Below are 13499 nucleotides of genomic sequence, written 5' to 3' on the forward strand. Positions count from 1 at the left end.
GAGGTTTCTCAGAAATTCATAGTCACTTTAGCTAAGCAAGAGGCCGTAGGGCCACGATAGAATTTGAAAACAAGAGAAATATTAATCGCACACAAAAAAAACAGGTCACCCTTAATATAGCCGGAAGTAAAAACAGAAATTTATTACATCCCTAGATAAAACAATACAATTCTTTTCAACATAGATGGAATGAATGAAACTGTAACTACACTGATTTCTGAAGCAGCAGTTGAAGTTGGAGATAAAACGAACTCTCTAAAAGCACAAGACTAAATAAACAAAGGGAAGCACACGACGAAGACTAACATAAGCTCTAACATGATCCATAACGGTTGCACAATTCCGCAAAAAATGTCCCATTCAACTCAAGATATACGCATGGACGAAGAGACCTTGAAATTGGATGAATAACTTTTGAATTACATTTGCGTGCTACCTTTAAGTGGCTTACTCTTTCAAAACTTTTCACTTGGTAGATGTGAGAGATGATGAAAATGCCAGAGCTTCCATCTACCTTGAAAACGTTCACCAAATTTTCTACTTTCACATAGTCATTGCCTAATTTTGCTGCGGTTGAGTTTCTTTTTTTCAATGCTGGATTGTAGTTCTCACTGTGCACAATGCATCCATCCACACAGACATGTCTATACTCTTCAATCTCTTCCACACCAGAGATCTTGCTCTTTACAAAGTCTATCAAGTCGTGTGAAGGGACCTGGGGCCTCCCGAGAAGTTGTGCTCCCATGCACTCCTTTCTTTTTGTTTGTAAGCACAGCTCCTTAACTTCTGCAGATGCCATTGAAAGAAGCTGGTTGAAATTGCTCGTTAGGAGAATTCGCGACAAGATTTGAAAAGGGATGCCATATGAAGATGACACTAGTTTTGCAAGGTTGCCCATGTTACTTTTGAATTCGAAGCATGAAATAGCCCAAAATGGTCCATGCAAGAGCACACTCTTCGGCAAATGGAGCAGAGTGTGCATATTCGAAGTCATCTGTGCTTTTCCATAGGTGAACTCGGCCATGACAACAAACTTTGTTATTTTAGAGTACAGTCGTCAATTTCTTGCAATGTCACATGACTCTTCAACAAAGTGTACACTGACGACACCAGGAGAGCAAAGTGTTCAAGAAACTTAGTTGGCAGGATGCCTTTTAGACATGGGAGGCTGTAGAAGAGGAGCCAAGACTCCCACTTCGATGCCTTCCAATACTTTCGAAGCTTAAGGGAGCTCAGTGTTCTATTAAAGCACATGGGAGGTCTGGCGTAGGAGACGCTCATCTGCTTCCCTTAATGTCTGAGGACCACCATATAGCATGCCCTTCCCGTGTGCGGAAACCACAGTTCTGTGATTTGGTGTACAACTACAAGCGACACAGCATGCATGTAGTCAGGGCGAAAGCTCCAGACAATATCTAATCCAGGGGCGTTGAGGAGAGGTGAAGGTCCCTTGACCCCTTTGATGGTGCGCTTCGATGTCGCTGCCATCTGCATGTCAGCCAACATGCTAGCTGCACTTCTGTCTTCAACAGGTGAACCTGCAGGGTACTTGACACATCCTGCACAAGTTAACACGAGATTTATGTAGCTTTGGTCATACACACAGCAGGTGACACACATAAACTTACATAACCTGCAAAGATGTATGATATACCTTCAATGAATTCTCCGGAATTTAGGCACTAGGAACAGCCATAGTACCTGTTAAATTTTAGGACGTTCTGCATGGAAGCCCAGGCTGGTGCATCAGCAACAGCCGTTATGCAAAACACCTAGGAAGTGCGGGAAGGCTGTCATTTTAGTTCCTAACATGACATCTATGTAACCAAGTAAAACAAGATAACTGAATAGGTGCCATATTTCTAAGGTGGCACAGCATACCTTTGAATGCACTTGCTGACCATTCACATTCTAGCAGATTACTTCAGTAGAGAGTTCGTTCATTTGTTCTGCGAATGCCCGGAAGACCAATGTCATGTCTGAATGTTTATTACCATACCACAAGAGCGCACAAATGATGTTGCTCCAACGTTTGTGTGGTGGCAGCTCATTCATGGTCAAATGTACAGGCCAAATGGAGTACTAGTTAGATGACTTAAATACCGGACTACCATCTGCACTCACAGTTTAGGTAACGTCATGTTTCTCGCAGCCAAGCTTTTTTCGCTGGTTCTGATAGAAGGCACCGTTCGTCACATCTGACACACTACCGTTTTCTGTGTCTTTTCTATCACTCAAAAATTTGTAGAGCTCTTCTCTCAAATTATCATCTGCGAGCACAGATGCAGTTTGTTTTTTGAATGGCAAGCCAACAAAAAAGGAGCCTTCTGCTGTCAACTTCCGGCCAGTGTAGCCATTTCCACAGCACATGCGAGACACAAAGTTGCGCTCACTTTAGCTGCCACCCGTCTTGGCCAGTAGCCGATTACAACATAGGCAGTAAAATTAGAACTTCATGTCTTCTGGTGAGGTTGCACAGAACTTTCGGAAAAGGTACTTGCTGTCTGGAAGCACACTTGAGCCTAAAATATTATTACACAATCTCAGGAGATCTACAGCGGTCCTTGACAGACCATGCTTTATGTCGAAGACCATAACAAATACAAGTGCATCCCCAACAGACAAGGAGTTTGTGTTGCCAAGCGGGCGTGCAAACTCCAATCGGAAGAAGTCCAAGTTTAGGAGTCCATCGCACGGCTGCGTCGCGTTAGAGAGATTATCTTCGGCGGGTGCGAACTCGTCGTCAGTAGTGTCGCAGTCACTATACTCGCGGACAAATTTTCTTGGCAATGAAGGGAAGGCTAGAGAGCCAAACTACGCGTGTGCTACAGCTGAAGGTTATAGTCCCACAATTGCGTCCGTGTTTTCTGCGTGACAATAAAAAAACAACAACATTGCTTTATTTTCTACGGAGCGCCGTTTGAAGAGAGGGTCAGCGCGCACGAAGGAGATATTTATATTTGTTTTACTTTATGCAGCGTCATTTCGCGTTTTTGCACCTGTGAAAACGTTGCACCTTTTATGTGCACCTCACAGTCAAAATGGCGTCTTCGTCTTCAGGTGAGCGCTTGTCACCCTCCAGCTTTCCCGACGACTCGCCGAGGAAGCTTGTGACGAATTTCACTAACAAATGACTCTTTAAGCGTGTGACGGCCGCTCGAATAATCAAATGGCAGTCACAAGAGGTACGGAAGGTTCACAAACCAAAACTAAATTCGAAACGCGCGCCGAACCGGACTACTTCGCGGAGCAGCACATGTGCAGTAGCTCCGCCCCCGTAGCCTTCCCTTCATTGCCAAGCAAAGTTGTCCGCGAGTATAGCCGACTCATCTCCCACAAATGAACTCGCGTAGTTTTGTCGTCCAATATCCTCGGCTGACTCACCAGCTTCATTATCGTCCGAGGATTCAGAAGCGCTTGTGACCGAACATTCTCCCAAAAAATGTCCGTTTTCATGAAGGACTTCAAAATTTCAATTGTTTGTCTTCGAACAAACGCATAACATATCGGGCGGTCATGGCTAGCTCCATCCTTGCATAGCACTGAATGTAAGACATATCCTTCTCTGTTCACCTTATAGGTGCCATCAAAAAACAATACTTCTGGATACTTTTCCGCTAGATGTGCCATGTGTTTGGACTGTAGCAAGACGTATAGTAGGTCATTATTGGCACTTTTTTCTACATGAACCTTTCAGCCCGAATTTTCTGAAAATAACTGATTTATTTTTTCTAGGGGCAATGCCCCGTGATGCGTGCTGTCTGCAATTTTTAGGGGCGAAGCTCCTTAAGGCGGCACCCGTTCGTCCCTCGTAGTCGTAGTCGTAGTAGTCCTAGTGCGTAACCAGTCTTACGCTTTGACATCCAAGGTGGTGCCGGTGGGAGATTTTTCCTGTGCGTTGTTGAAGAATAAAAAATTCGCAGCGTGCGCGTTAACTAAAAGCCGAATTCTTCTGTCTCTCATTCCCCATTAGCAGCCATTGGCATGTTCCAGTTGGAAACGTTAGTAGAAGTAGAAGTCTAAGTGTTAGCTAAAAGCCGATTTCTTCTGTCTCTCATTTCCATTAGCAGCCATTGTTTACCTCCAAGGTAGTGCCTGGTGAGATTTCTCCTGTGCGTGATTAAACAATAAAAATTTTGTTCAAAACGTCGTTGATTGATGAAATAAACCAACGAAAGACGCCAGATGTTTTGTAAAAGGAAAACGAAAGAACGCCAGATGTTTCTAAAGCAAAACGAAAAGACACCAGCTGCTTAACGAAAGACGCCAGATGTTTTCTAAAGCAATGGTTTTCTAAACAATGAAAATTCACAGCGTATATGTAAAATTAAAGTGAGCTGCAAGTCGTCATAACTCATCGAACTTTAGTATAAACGCGCCCGATCTCACGTCGGTGATGATGTACTGGGCAGAATTCACGGAAGATTCACGGTTTACCGATGAACCTCCGCAGCTTCGCCCACTCATCATCATTCACTCCGTGGATATGCTGTGATTTTTTTGTGCCATAGATTGCCTCAGGTTTTGGACATCATATGAGGTGATGTGTTTCCCAGTTTTCCTGAGAATGATTTCATTCATATCCTTTGGCATTGCAGAAAATCAGATCATTCAGCTGATCTTACTTGGAGGCAGTGAGGGAACGATTTTGTGAATACCATATAAAAATTTGAGGATCTGTATTATGATCATGTGTTTCCTGAAGGCTTACTACTTCATGAAATGGCTGTGGCACAGACCGAAAAAGCGAGTTCCAGCTCGACTTTGCAATCTGTCCCATTGTAGTGCTGCTTTGGTCGGGCATTTTGGCATCTAAGAATAGGTTGCTCTGCATGGCAACAAACAAACTGAATCCAACCGTATGGAAATGCTGCTTCAGTTACATCACTGCTTGAACTAAAAGGATTTTAGATGCGAAGTATCTTAAGGTCGAGCTCAATCCGGCAATGGTGGTGGTGGTGGTGGTGTGCGGCGTGACCACCCTCACTGCGCATGCGCATACCCTCTCCACATACCTCCTCTCCACTTCCCCTCCCCCTTCCCCTCTACCCCCTTTCCCCTCTCCACTCACCCTCTCCCTTTCCCCTCTCCACTTTCCCTCTCCCATCCCCTTTCCACTCTTCCTCTGAAACGCGGGCTAGACATGCCGAAATTCTCCTGCACAACGCCGCAATGAGCTCGAGCGCATGCGCGTCCCCTCCCCTTCTCTCTCCTCTCCTACGCTGCCCCCTCCTCTCGCCCGCCTGTCGACCGCGTTCCCCGCTCGCCCTGTGAGAATTAACGGCCAGGCTAGATGGAAGACACGACGCGCGTAGCGTCCCTCTTCGCGTTCCACGACACGAGGTCGGTAGCATGCCCAACGAACGCCAACGGAACGCGATCGTGCAAGTGCTCCGGCTTCGCATCGCCTCATGCTCCCCTTTTTATCTGACCTTAAAATGCGCATGGGGTGGCACCCTTCATTTTTCCAAGCCTCATAAGCAGCATCGAATTCTTGGTAATTGCTAAACCTGCTGCCTACAGAAAGGCATCCTCCTCCTGTAACAGGCCCTGTGTGGCTCTGAGAAACTTTTGCACCCATGCTGTTCTTTGCATAAACACCTCTGGTCTTTTTGCTGCAGTTAGCCACTAATGCCTCATGGCCCTCAGCTGAGGCTGCAGAAACTGAATGCGGGCTCATCTGTTGTTCTGTCGCACCGATTGAGGCACAAGGTGCTGCAACAGAACAGTCAAGTGTCCCACAGACACAAGAACTATCACTGGCACCAGCAGGCATACGCAATACAGTGCTTGTGGTTTCCTCAACACTACCAAGTGTTGCCACTGGGCAGTTGCTCTGACCTTGCGGTCCACTACATGCTGAATGTAGAGAAGAGTTTGCTACAGTTCCATAGCCATCTGCAAATGCTTGAGCTCCTGAGTGCAGACTCTCACTGCTGTTTGCCGCACAGAACAGCAATGAGGGTGCAATCCCCGATGGCTGTTGTGCACTGCAAGACACAAGTTCTCTACACCCAGTAGCTGATCGGCGCTCATGAAGTGCAGAGGGCTCTAGCACAGTAGCCTTCTCAGCCTTATATAGTACACTGACGCTCCCAACAAGTGCAGGAGCGCATGACAAGCGCGTCCTCATTGTGCGCTTTCTGGTAGCACGCCCTACCACACTGACCCACGCTTGTTCACTTGTCACTACCGAGCACTGCTTATGGCTAACATAATCCTCTTTGTGAGTGTCCAAGAAAGGCTCGAAAGAGCTGCACATCTCTGCCATGCTACTGCACTTGCTTAGACCTACAGCCTCTTGTTGCGGGCTCCTGTTCACTGCCACAGTGCACTGCTCTGCTTGTGCAGTCTGTGATGGCTGCATTTTGTTGCCATATGGAGGTGTTCTGCAACAAGCAGCTGGGTTTAGCTCTCCAATGGTAGAGTGCAGTGTCACAGCAGGGGTTGCTTTCTTGCAAGCCTTATGGCTCACCCACACACCTCCAACCAATGAAGGGGCCCGTGCAAGACATTTCCGTGGAGGCTGCTGAGCAGAAACCACGGAAATGGGTTTTGCATGCGCTCGCTCTAGTGTTGGCCACACAGGCACAGGTACGATTGGCTCAGGGACAGGTGCCACTGCATCTGTCTTAGAGCACAACCCAGGGGCAGCAGGAATGGACCCCTTGACTATCGTGGCCCAGGATGCTACACCTGTCAAAGAGTCACTAGAAGCCTCTATGATCACTGGCCCACTTAGAGGGGGAAAGTTTGTGTCACCTTCCCAGTACTTGGACATCTCTGAAGACTGATGTCCGTAGAGCTGTTGCAGTTCCACATGCTCCTGCTGCACCCGATGTTGCTGCAAATGATGGTCATCACGGGTCTTGCGGAGTTCCTGCACCACGCCTCGAATGGCTTCACGCAAGAGGCATCCCAGCAGCTGCATAGACCAGACATATTAGAGAAGGAAGGATTGCTGGGCATGTTAACTGTTAGCTCACTGTGCAAAAGGGATACGATCGAGTGCATAATGAAGTCCAAAAAATCTTCATTATCCACAATTCCCATAATTCTTACTCATTCTCTCCATCAAATGAGACCACACATCAGTGAGAGATTTTAAAAGGTAACATGTCACGGAAGTGAAATGGATGGATGGACAGTCCTTCATTGTGAAATGGGGAGGCGCAGGTCTTCTGTGGAGATAGGAGAGATTTTGCCAGACTATGATAATCGCTCACAGTATCTTAGGGTTTCCGCTTATTCAAGTGGCAGTCACTTGCACTGAGGCAGTGTGTAGTAAGTACTGTGGTTTGCATAGGCGTGCGCACGGGGGTCAGAGGGGGCGGCCGCCCCTCCTATACACCTAAGAGGGGGGGCGCAAAGTCAGCCCCACACATGCATTGACATAATAGGGAGGGGGGCGCTGCGACTCGGGGGGGGGCAATGTCAGCGCCATACATTGACAATGGCGCTACGACGGACCTTCGATCCCCCCCCCCCCCCCTGAAGGGGAACCTGCTCACGCCTATGGTGGTTTGTCAGTTTCCCTAAACCACCCTGATCAAGCCACTCTGACTTCCATATTGTGCAAACGATAGCTGCGTGTTCTGATCCATAAGTTGACAATAAAACTGTGGTAGCCAGCTAATGTGCAAGCATAATGCCATGTCTTTTCTTGCTTCCTTAATCACACTAACATTTCTTGTGTTGAAAAATTATTCTCATGGGTAAAAGAAAGGCGATGCTCAGCTTGGCTACTGTGATTCTTTAACACGGATAAGTGGCACTTGCTACAACACTGATCTGCTATGATGTGAGAGTGAGCAACTGGGCGTGGTGGTATTGCATGATTCGAAATAGTAGGCGCAAAGAATAAGACGGACGTGAAGGGAGACACCCTGTCTGTGTGTGTGTGTGTGTTTGTGTTATGATAGCACTGCATCATCTGTTATGATAGCACTGCATCGAAAGACTATGGGGTCATGCTATGCAAAACACATCAAGAGCTATATAACTATGCCCGGTGTAGCGCCATGCTTGGTGTAGTACATGCCCGGTGTAGCACCCCCTGGTTACACCACTGCTTCACTTGCATACCACTGCAAATAAAATCCTTTTACTACCATTTCTTTATAACCACACCGATAATAAATTTTAGTTTGACTAGAGTTGATAACACAATTAGCGCAAAAAAAAACAAAAAAAAAACGGGACGCAAGAAAGGCAGCAAAGAGAGACACGCAGCGCTACAAGCTTAGTGCTTTGTGTGTCTCTCTGAGCTACCATTGCTGTCCAAAATATGCCATACCAACAAGCCCGCTTTGCAACTTTAATTAGTGTTCTTCTGTTATTTTTTATGATGCATTCACTTAGCCAGCTATGCTATACACGGTGTTTTTTTTTTATTTTTAGGCAATACAGATTTTAAATGCGAAGCATTTCTTAGCGAACCTCAGGCACTTTGGCCGTTTCTATCTACGTATCTATCTAGCCGCCTACGTGTGGGCGCTCTCCTGTTCGTCTCCATAGTTGTATACCAAAATTTGCATAGCAGAGGATCTGCGTATGAAGAACCCGATTCTCTGGTTATGACATGAATAACGCAAAATATATACCTGTCGCGTACGTCATGAAACCCTCTCAGTCACGTGTGGCACATACGCGCATACTGGAGTTGATGTTATGCGGCTATGTGCCACAGGTGATACATAGACTCAATCAACACAGTAAACATACACATTGACACGCGAGAAAAGTGATAATAATAAGGATTATTGGGGAATTACGTCCGAAAACGAAGATATGAGAAGCGCCGTATATGGGGACTTCGGAAATTTTCACCATTGTTCTAATGTTATTTAATCAATGTTTAACCAGTGCTCTTTAACGTGCACTGACACCGCACAGTACACGGGCATTTAATATTTCGCCTCCATCGAAATGCAACCACCGCGGCCGGCATCGAACCCGCGATCCTTCGGCTCAGCAGCCGAGCACCGTAACCGCTACACCATCGCGGCGGACGCAAAGAAAGTGACGGAGCTGAAGGCAGAACACGCAAAAACCGGGGTAAATGCTTCCTACAAAAAAACTGTCAAGAACCCCTTGCACCTATGCACAATGAGTTCGTGAGACGTGCGTGCGTTCTCCGTTAACGGACAAGTACAAGCATAACAACTGCAACAAATGCAACTGTGACTGTAACGTACGTGCAGTGCGCCTGCCACTCGGCAGTGTATATATCTAGAGAAATTTTTCTGAATAATGCTTAGTTGGGAGAAACGCCTGTCCTGCATCTGTGTTCCTTCTTTGTCCTGTTCGAATTCGTGTTATCCAGTATTGAAGAATATAAGCACTACATATTAGCTTACCGCGTCTGGTGTTGATAACACCTTGTTGCTGTTGATATCGTTGCGCAACTGTAAACAACTGGTTAACACATGTGCGACTCTTCAACATATGTGTGCGTATACCCTTTGGACATTTCTCTAGCGTCGTTCCGTCATGTTTCGCTCAATGTGAAAAATTACGCCACAGTCACATTCCCGCCCATGCTTCGCATAACATCGATTCCCACAGTACGTGGGATCTGCCCATTTTTTAAATAAAAATTCTGTGACAGTCACGCTCCAGTCGTTTTCGCACATGTACTCTCGGTAGAGGCAGAAATACTTTCCCCCAGCTAAAATTACATTGTCAAGAATAATTAACAAGAACTCGTTAAGTGACTTTTTAAATTATTGACTTGAGGGCAGCTTGCACTAGCTAGTTGTAGTGCGTGCCAGTTTATACGGCATACCTATTTTTTTAGAAATCACGACAGTTGCCCGCAGTTCGACATATTCACTGTCGATTTTGGAGGGTGAAATCGCAACTGATCGCGCCAGGTGCGCAGAAAAAGGCCGCCTCTGTTACGTCAGAACAGAAGTATACATGTGACAAGAAAGTGACGAAATTTGAATCAAAGGGCGTCGTGTGCTTATCTTTTCGTAAAAACCGGCAATAAGTCATTTCACTTGCTCCAGTGGATCACCTTTGCTTGTGGTGTTTGGAGCTTGTGTGTTTTCTTCGAGCTGTGCGCAAGAAAACCATAATATCAACATTTCCTTCCTCTGTGAAACATAAAACTCAGGGGCATCTGCGGCGCTTCGCACATGTTGCAAAGCAGGCGAAATAGTTTTTCGCGCCTGTTTATGGATTAAGAAATAAACAGATAAGCACCACACACCGCGCCCAAAGCATAACCTGTCTACTTGTATAGTTCAGAATGCTTGTCTATTTTCCCGACCCCCTTCTGCTTCGGCGCGCCTTAATTCAAATTCGTCACTTCCTTGTCACCTGTAGTTGCGCTCTTACGTAACAAGGAAGCCGCGTTTTCTGCGCGCCGGCAGCGATGAGTTTCAATTTCGCCCTTCAAAATCGATAATGAATATGTCGAAGTGCAGGCAACTTTCGTGATTTCTAAAAAAGTAGGTATGCAATAAATTGGCACGCACTACAACTTGCTAGTGCAAACAACTGCCCTCAAGTCAATAATAATTAAAAAGTCACTTAACGAGTTCTTGTCAATTATTCTTGACAATGTCATTTAGTTGTGGTAAAATATTTCTGCTTCGACAGAGAGTACATGTGCGAAAACGGCTGGAGCGTGGCTGTCAAAGATGAAAAAAAAAATCTTCCGCAAGTTTCTTCGCTTTGATGTCACAGGAAGCAAAAAAAAAAAATGAATTAATTCCAAAATGCGTATTTCAAAAAAGGAGTACGATGAATTGTGGTAAGGAGTGATGTCATGAATTTACCAGCACTGTTACTAACACGGGAACAAACAGCGCCGGACACGGGACGGTGAAAGAACGACAGACAAATAATGCTATAATTAAGACAAATTTTTTACTGCGTCATGAGCACATAGACACGCCCATTGGCTGGTTTTAGCATCGTGAGCTGCATACCGCGGCCACCACGGGGTGCCGCGACATTATAGTTTTCTTTGGACAATACAGACTTTTTTATAACAATCCTGTAACACTCAGGCTCCTGTCGTTTTCGCACACGAGGTCTCCGTGGAAGCGGAAATACTTTGTCCTCGAAGCTAAAGTGACACTGAAGCAGGGGCGTAGCCAGGGGGGGGGGGGTTCAAACCCCCCCCCCCGAAATTTTTAGGTTTTGCTTGCGTATATATACACGCGCACATACAAACACACGCACGAACATAATAAAATATGGTTGACCCCCCCCCCCCCCCACCCGAAAAAAATGTCTGGCTATGCCCCTGCACTGAAGTGACTAATTAACAAGAACTCGTTAATTACCTTGTTATTATTGACTTCAGGGTTGTGCATATTGGGAAGTTGTAGGCCGTCACAATTTACGGCTTAGCCATCTTTTAGAAATGACAAAAGTTGCAGTAACTTGATATACTCATCATCGAATTTCGAGGCCGATACCGAAGTGAGCGCACCCGGCGCGCAGGAAACGGGGCAGCGCTCTGTTATGTAAGACAAGAACTTCCCGTGGTAAGGAAGTGGCGAAACATGAAACACGAAGTGGCATTCATCTCACTTGCACGACATAAAAATGACACACTAAGTGCTGTCCGTGTCGTTTTTATGTCGTCGGTGTCCCTCGCGCTGGAAAAACTTTCAGCTATGCTGCATCACTGCTCAACCTTATGGGGAACTACTCAAGCAATGGTATAAGGCGATCCGCTGGTGCAAGTGAGATGACTGGCTACTTTCCACGACCGGACACAGCCGCGACGCGCCTTCATACAAGTTTCGTCACTTTTGACGTTAACGAGTTCTTGTATAATTAGTAACTTAAACTTCACTTTAGCTTCGACAAAGTATCGACTTAGCTTTAACGTGCGCAGACGACAGGAGCGTGACAGTCATAGTATTTTTATCAAAAGATGCGCACTGTCTAAAACAAACAAAAACAGTGATCAGACTGACAGGGAGCCGCAAGTTCAAAAAAAAAAAAAGAAAAGAAAAGAACAGCGCGCTAGGTCATGACGCGCGCGGATGGAAGGTAGTCGAGCACCCTTGTCATGGCCCCCGCGTAGCTTTCAGCGCGCTCGCTGGGACGAAAGAATAGAAAAAAGCGCTTATAATTAAAGTGTGCGACAGGTTCCTGTAACTGCACTCGTGCTTGACGGATTCTAAAAACTTTTGCCGCAGGCGATGCATGAGGCAGTAAACTCATCTGGTGAGGTCACTCGATCAGTATACCTGAAAATTGTTGCAGGGGCCCTTTAAATGCAAACGTCAACGTCGGAAGCTTAAAGTGCAACATCACTGTGACGCAGAACGCCAAAGGCCATTTCGTGCAAATTACGTGTGAAGTTTCGAATTTGACCACGCACGCACAAAACTACAAAATGAGCGATGTGTTGAACTAGTACATTGCAATGTTTTGGTTACGGCTGTTCAAACATATACAACCGTGTTTCGCATGCTGCAGTAGCAATTGTGAAGTAAAGAGCAGCACACAGTTCACGCTGGGTGCTCCACCTGAACGCCAAAATTTAGCGAATGCAGGCAAAGAATGCAACTATCGTCGAACTGTCAAACTGCGTCATCAACAACAATTCTACGTGCTAGCCAAACAAGGAGTTGGTGCACTCGGCACAAAGTCAGACAATAAAGCTTAAAGAAAAAAAATTGTAATACTCACATTGCTGCCGCGCTGGCTCAAGTGAACGCCATCAGCAGTCACCAGGTCGTTCCATGCCTTGCGAGTGCCGTCCAGAAAAGCGTAGCTCTCCTTGAGGCACAGCGCCTGCAACATAGCATTTGTGTCCCGGGCGTCCGCATTGCACTTTTCCAACTGTTCCGCCGTGAGCGACCACTTGAACTTGCGCAAGCTCAGCTGCCTGGGTAGGATTGCGGAAATTACAATGCGGATGCCCGGGTTGACTTCGATTACCCGTCGCACAAGAGAGCGGAACCTGGCGATCCGGGTCAGCGCCTCTTCGCCAACGTTGTTTGTTCCAACGTGGAGAACGAGCACTTGCACGGATGGCAGGGTAGAGGAAATCATAGGGAATATACTTTGGATACGCACACCACTGAATGAGCGCACCTCAACGCTAACTGACGGAGTCAATGTGAAAGACCCTGCATGGTCTCTCAGCATCGAATCCCCAGCGACTAGAACGCGAGTCATCCTGAAGCAAGCTGAAATACGTCTACAAGAATACAATTACTATAAATCGAGCTTAAGAGGCGTACGCAACAGCACACAAATATAATCAAAGCAAAGTAAAACTAAGAGCGCGTCGCTGCAATGGTAAAAAAATAACGGACGATCAAACAGCAAAGGCAGCTAAACGTACATTCACTTCCAATTACAAATATTGCACAAAAAATACAAAAATGCGACACATAAAGGTAAACTCCAAACCACAATCAGGTGGTCCCTCGCAAACTTCCGATTCCAGAGCTCAACGAGCACACAAGGCAGCAGCACTTCCACGCGAAATGGCAGTGCAGTGATGGAGATGAGAAAAT

The 13499-nt window shown here is 46.2% G+C and overlaps 1 non-coding gene and 1 pseudogene across 1 annotated transcript; both read right to left on the reverse strand.

Moving 5' to 3' along the window:
• Nucleotides 1-313: 313 nt before the first annotated feature.
• Nucleotides 314-1506, reverse strand: LOC125756577 (uncharacterized; annotated as a pseudogene).
• A 752-nt stretch (nucleotides 1507-2258) lies between these two features.
• LOC119376695 (uncharacterized) lies at nucleotides 2259-13220 on the reverse strand. The gene is made up of 6 exons (XR_007414608.1): nucleotides 12863-13220; nucleotides 12664-12772; nucleotides 5433-6925; nucleotides 4517-4847; nucleotides 3385-3757; nucleotides 2259-2270 (listed from the first exon to the last, which is right to left on the reverse strand). It is a non-coding gene; the product is annotated as an uncharacterized LOC119376695 (transcript).
• Between the last annotated feature and the right edge of the window lie 279 nt (nucleotides 13221-13499).

Source organism: Rhipicephalus sanguineus, unplaced genomic scaffold, assembly GCF_013339695.2.
Source record: "Rhipicephalus sanguineus isolate Rsan-2018 unplaced genomic scaffold, BIME_Rsan_1.4 Seq1960, whole genome shotgun sequence".
In the NCBI taxonomy this organism is placed as follows: Eukaryota; Metazoa; Arthropoda; class Arachnida; order Ixodida; family Ixodidae; genus Rhipicephalus; species Rhipicephalus sanguineus.